We start from the raw sequence: 6,585 nt of genomic DNA on the forward strand, positions 1-6,585 counted from the left end.
GGCACTACACTCATCAGACGTAACACGGAATTGCTTCCATTTCACGCCTGTCTTCTGTGTAGTCGTGGTATTACACCGGGCGTGCCGGCCCTGCAGTGCTAAGATGGTAAAGCGGGCACTACCACTGTTAAAAGATATCAGATATCTTCCAACTATAATAACTAAATGAGATAATAACTAGGTTGGGCGACCTAAATATACGTTGATACCATAATTAGGTGCGGTTAATACTATATGTCCTAGATAGTAATGTTATGTGACGAAACGATGAAGACATAAATTTACCGAACTCAAATAAAATTATTATTTTTTTATTAACTAACTAGCTGTTGCCCGCGACTTCGTCCGCGTGGTATTAGAAAACATACGAACTATATAAATAACAAAAAGCTGCGTATCCCTCGGAAACAGGACATTTCTCGGGTAACCTTATCCCATGTGTACTCCAGACTTTGTTTTATATCAGTGCCAAATTTCAATAAGATATGTTGGACTGTTGCAGAATGATCGAGTAAACATTAAAAAACTAAATTAATAAATGCCACGGGAACCGTAAGTATTCGCGGGATAAAAAGTAGCCTATGTGTTCTTCCAGACTATGCTCTACACCTGTGTCAAATTTCATGGAGATCCGTTCAGCCGTTTATTCTACAAACGCTAACAAACATCCATCCATCCATCTAAACTTTTGCATTTATAATATTAGTAAGATATGATGTAAAAGGATTTTTGCATTTTTATTAAATTGTTTATATCATTTTTGGTTTTTTAATTATGTAACTACATTTGTACATGTTTTTACAACACTCAAAAACTTTTATATAAAATTACTATAAAATACTGGTTTGAAATAAAACATATTTTTTTTTAAATTCAAATCGAATTTTAATTTTTAACTAGCTGTTGCCCGCGATGTCGTCCACGCAATTTTAACATAAAAAATATCCTATAACATGCCCGTCTTTGTCAACTACCCTTCATTGAAAGTCCGGTCGAAATCTGCCCAGTTCCGGATATTACCCGGAACAAACGCGGCTTGCAAAGACAGACATTTTTAAACGCTATTTTCATTATCAACAACAAATACAATCTTTCTGAATTTTATTGATATTACAAACAGAGACTCCAATTTTATTATATGTATAGAAAATAATTGCTTTCAAATTTGAAAATCGAATTCAATAAATTCTATTTTTAAAATGCTTTTTTTTACAAAAGATCGAATTCCATTTTCAAAAATCTTGCTCGAAGTTCGAATTTCAAATGAAAGACTTATTATTGGCACACAAAAGAGATGACGTTTGCAGTTCAAAGGTTATAGTCTGGGGGCGTGTTACAATTCCATTGTTAGGCCTACACCATTTGTTGCGAAATTGTTTAACGAATCAATCGTATAAGAATTGTTTCTTATACATTATTGTTCAATTACCGGCGATACTATCTTCGACCTTATTATAATTGAAGGTTTTATATATTACTAGCTTGCGACTACGTCCGCGTGGTATTAGAAAACATACGATAATAACAAAAAGCTACGTATCCCTCGGGAACCGGACATTTCTCGGGTAATCTTATCCCTGTACTCCAGACTTTGTTTTATATCTGTGCCAAATTTCAATAAGAAATGTTGAACCGTTGCAGAATGATCGAGTAAACATTAAAAAACCAAATTAATGAATCCCACGGAAACCGTAACTATTCCCGGGATAAAAAGTAGAGTATGTGTTCTTCCAGACTATGCTTTAAACCTGTGCCAAATTTCATGGAGATCCGTTCAGCCGTTTAGGCTACAAACTCTATCAAACATCCATCCATCTAAACTTCTTTATTGCGATTTCGGTCGTAAATCCAACAATGTTCTAAGAATATGCTATCCTAGAAGGTAGAAAATGAGACCGGGAAATCATTATTCCTACGTTTGTACGACCGTTTGTTGAGGTCTACAATTATCTGGGGGCCAGGCAGTGCACCCACTGAGTGGAATCTTATGACATCATCTCTCTGTCCTTATCGCACACTATGTGGGGCGTAACAAACTGTAATACTTCGATCACTAATGACATATTTTATTTTGTATAATATAACTAGCTGTTCCCATGCGACTTCACCCGCATAGAAATAGAAATATTACATTTCATTGTTTACATTTGTCAAATTATCAATTGCAAATGTCTAAATGACATGACATGCCAAACCTTGGCAATCTTGCTTCCTTGATATTGGCAGCAACTTATGGTCTCTTTCCCACATTAAGGTTTTAATCCAAAATATTTACCCCTAAGTTTAACGGCGTGAAAATATATAGCCTAAAGCGTGACGCAAAAGTAGGGCTTTTTATTAAAAAAAGAATTATTCAAAAATATGCTGTAATTGCTGACATCTTAGGCAACAAAGAAGTATGTGTTTACGCCTTATTATGTTAGTATAGATATTAAAATTAAAACTTACATCAGCGCCGCGAAATACGGATGCATTTTGATATTCCCTTGTCCGCCATCTTGTATTGATACCCGACCGGAAGCTGCCATCATCTATCATTCAATTGACTTCCATAACCTGTGGATAATTAACAGAATTACAAATTTTAATCTATACTAATATTATTGTTTTTATTGAAACAACTCAAAAACTACTGGGTCAATTTCAAAAATTTTTTCACCATTAAAAAGTTATGTTGTCACTTTGTTACATAGTTATTTTTCAATTTCTCGTCGACGGAGTCGCTAGCAACAGCTAGTCTACACTACTATAATATAGTCTACTATAATAAAGGGGACAGATTTGTATTTTTTATGTATTAAAATAACTCAAAAACTACTGGGCAAATTTCAAAAATTCTTTTACAATTAAAAAGCTACTTTATCCGTAAGTAACGTAGGCTGTGTTTTTATTATTATTTTTTAATTTAACGCGGACGAAGTCGCAAGATATACGTCAGTTAAGTATGCACAGGCCGCGGGACAGTAGGAAGCGTAACGCATGCCAGTAGAGTTTAACGCTATTGTCCAGCTGTAATGGCTAAGTGTACCATTACGCGATGTTACAAGGCGTGTCGCGTGGATCGGCTTGTTTGATTTTATATACTAACATTTGTTAATTTACAGTATGAATAAAAATACAGACAATTTAGTAATAGTTTAGACTTATATAATTTAAGGTCATTCATAACGTAACGAGAACTTACGGTGAAGGAAAACATCGTGATGCAACCTGCACTTACCGGCGAAGAAATTTAAAGATATGTGTGAAGTTGAATTTTGTCCCCTTCCCTTTCTACCCCTTTTGTTGATATGAAAGGAAGGGACGGAAAAGTGAATTTGGATGGAGAAGACGCATAGGATGGGGAAATATCCTCTTTATGTGCGTCTCCTCCTTCGTCATAGGCAACGCATCTACAATTGTGGATGTTTATGGGCTGCGGCCGCTTTCCATTTCGGTAGATTCAGGCCGCTTGCTCGTTTGCCACCTTATAATATAAAAAAAAGAAGTCAACCCGCAGTGCAGGTTGACTATGGCCTAGTCACTAACTTAGGGTAGGCTCCGAGCCCCTCGGTGGGGACGTATATGTAATGTAACGAGTATCGTAGAAAAGTCAACAACTTTCCCTTTTGATTGGATTGTCGTTTTGAACTCTACCAATTGAAATATAATTAACAGTTAAATAAGGATTAAAGAATTTTGTTGATAATTTCTAGCTTTAGCCCGCGATTCCGTCCGCGTGGAATTAAGAAAAATAATAGTGAGTAGTCTATGTGTTCTTCCACACTATCCTATACATCTATGCCAAATTTCATCGAAATCTATTCAGTCGTTTAGGCTACAAACTCTAACAAACATCCATCTAAACTTTTAGGTAACTTCAGAATTACTGAATAGATCTATAATCTAGAATTATTCAATTTTTTATAATAACATGCAAGCGGAGTTGCATGCCACAGGTAGTTACCAAAAAGTGCTTATTAACTAATAGAAAATTGGCAAATCGTTTTTTATCTCCGACTGGCTGTTTCTCGAGATTTAAAAATAATACAAAATATAGTCTATGTATGTTACTCACTGATAACGTAGTTTTTTAATGGTGAAAGAATTTTTAAAATTGTCCCAGTAGTTTTTGAGTTATTTCAATATATACGAAAAATTACAAATACAAATCTGTCCTCTTTATAATACTAGTATAGATAGTATAGATACAGATTTAAAGAAACTCGTTAATAAACACTAACGACAAAACTAACCTATTATAGTGTGTTTGTAATACAATCAGCTATTATCAGTTTCACTGTTATTTATTTAACGTAATAAACTATTCGAATCACGACACTAGTTATTCACAAACACATGTATTTATCAATAAAATATTAATCACGTTAGTTCCTTTGTTACAAAAGTTTTTCTATTTTGTATACTTTTATAATTTACGCGAACACAACCATCCGCGATGCGGTTTCCCGCGTTACTGATAGACGTGTGCTATAAATTAAACTGGTTCAAAACATCAGCTCACGTAATCTTGAATCGATGAGCTGTGACTCAAAAAACAAGAACAGCTCACGGCTCAATGTGTTATAACCATATTTTGTATTGGTTTTGGTAAATACATTAATGATAACAATATTAAAACCCATCTAAAGCACAAACTGATGATTTTTTTATAATTAGTTATTGTCCTTTAATCATGTTTCAACATTGTTAAATAAAAACTTCAGCATCTTATATAGAATAGACGTTCGATTAAAAAAACGAATTCGTGAATAGCATGAATTTGTAGTCGGAATGTACCAACGGATTTGTGCATTCTATTTTTGAAAACGAAGGCGTAAGTTTCTGTATACGTAAATATTTAGTATTTTATGAAGCTGACTGTACAGTGTACACTAAGATATGCCAAATCTTCTTTATGAATGAATGGAAACGCGGTAATAAATAATAATTCGTAGAGTAAATATGTTCTGTGCGCACAACACTATCTGCTTCATAAAAGGAGACGGATAAAGAAATATGATTTTTAATGTAATGGGTTTGGGTTCAAATTGAGTAAAATTATTATAATTGGTTTGAATTGGCTAACAATCAATTTCCTTTTATTTGCATTTTGTATAATCTTTGGTATGAATTGTGAAGATTTTGATGATGGTATAATAATAAATACAAAATCTATATTAAGAAAGACTGAGACTGAGAAATATAAATACTTCTATAGAAAAATGAATTTCTCTTTTGAGTATCAAAAAGTAGACCGAAAACCGGTTTTGTTCAGGGTAAATAAATTATTTTGATATGTAAAATAACAAATAACCTAATTTTACTATTATAAAACGACTGATATGTGAATTATTTAATAAAATAACAACATTATTATTTTTGATATTCTGTAGTACTTGCAAAATTATTTTGAGTATGCGTAAAACGGAATATCCAATTGTTTGACATTAGAACGACAGTGACATTAAGGATAATGCTGCCATCATACAGACTTTTCCTTCTATTTATGGAATTTTGTTTTTGTAAAATTGCCAATGTTAAATTTTGACTTTAAGTTTTAAGTACATATAAAGGTTGAGATAAAACTTACATAAATTAAAGATTTCGTGCATATTTTAAAATTGCTATTTTTAATTTGTTGTGATTTTCGAACCCCTTTTAATTTTATTTTTCTTGGATAATTTATTTTTCTCACTAATAGATCAAAATTAAAATCAAAAGTAAAATCCAATTTTTCGTTAAATAAAAGAAATTATTTGACCTTGAAATAAGACACATATAGTGGTAATTGTGTTTCCAAATGTGGCAACAATAAAGTGACGGCCATGGCAGGTCGGTCACGCGAGAAAAAAATCTGAATTTCATATTTAAATTTGACTTCATTTTACTTTGTAAATAAACTTTTTAAGTGTTTTTCTGTAAATAGCTATTAGAACGATGTATTTAGAATACACAGTGTTACTGTACTTATGAAATCTTCACAATGATTAGTTTTATTTGTGTAAATGTTGTGTTGACGAAGTTTTGATTTTTTTACTGCTGCGGTTTTACAGGTACTTTTTATGTATTCACTATGATAATTAGGTATATAAAGCGTACGTGGTTATCATTGTTCCATATACTTGGTAGAGTTTTGAACAGTGTTATCAGTAAATTCAATTGCCTTAAATGTATTTCGTCAACAAAATTGCTTCATGAAAACAAAACAAAAGAGATCTTTAGTATTGTATTACGCAAAATAAAACGATGTTGTTACCCAATTGAATATTACTATTTATTTTCAAATTTAATTGTAATTTACGAGTATGAGATGCTGTAACTCTATTTATCACATTCATTAAGTTAATATACCTTAACAAGTACTACACTTGATTAACTTATTATTTAATACTAAGACACTGCCGTGAGAGTGGGTTTATGTAATTTTGTGGTCGGATTATATTGTATTTGTGAATTCCGGTGGCCACGATACAGGCATTGCCTAGTGTGGCCATCACCAGATAAGCTTAGCTAGAATAACTTAAGATAACAACTATTTTTAACTTCCTGTTATGTATAATTTTAAGGTATTGTCAAAGTTATTTGTTTTGTACAATCTTTTTG

General features: G+C 32.4%; 1 protein-coding gene across 1 annotated transcript in view; it reads left to right on the forward strand.

The window, feature by feature from the left end:
* Nucleotides 1–5,806: 5,806 nt before the first annotated feature.
* LOC106101253 (zinc finger protein 420-like) overlaps nucleotides 5,807–6,585 on the forward strand; it is a 10,609-nt gene continuing 9,830 nt past the window's right edge. The window contains exon 1 of the mRNA XM_013280415.1: nucleotides 5,807–6,035. The gene's annotated coding sequence lies outside the window, so the exon portion shown is untranslated. The remainder of the gene's footprint in view (nucleotides 6,036–6,585) is intronic.

This window comes from Papilio polytes, unplaced genomic scaffold (genome assembly GCF_000836215.1).
Source record: "Papilio polytes unplaced genomic scaffold, Ppol_1.0 DF824002.1, whole genome shotgun sequence".
Classification (NCBI taxonomy): Eukaryota; Metazoa; Arthropoda; class Insecta; order Lepidoptera; family Papilionidae; genus Papilio; species Papilio polytes.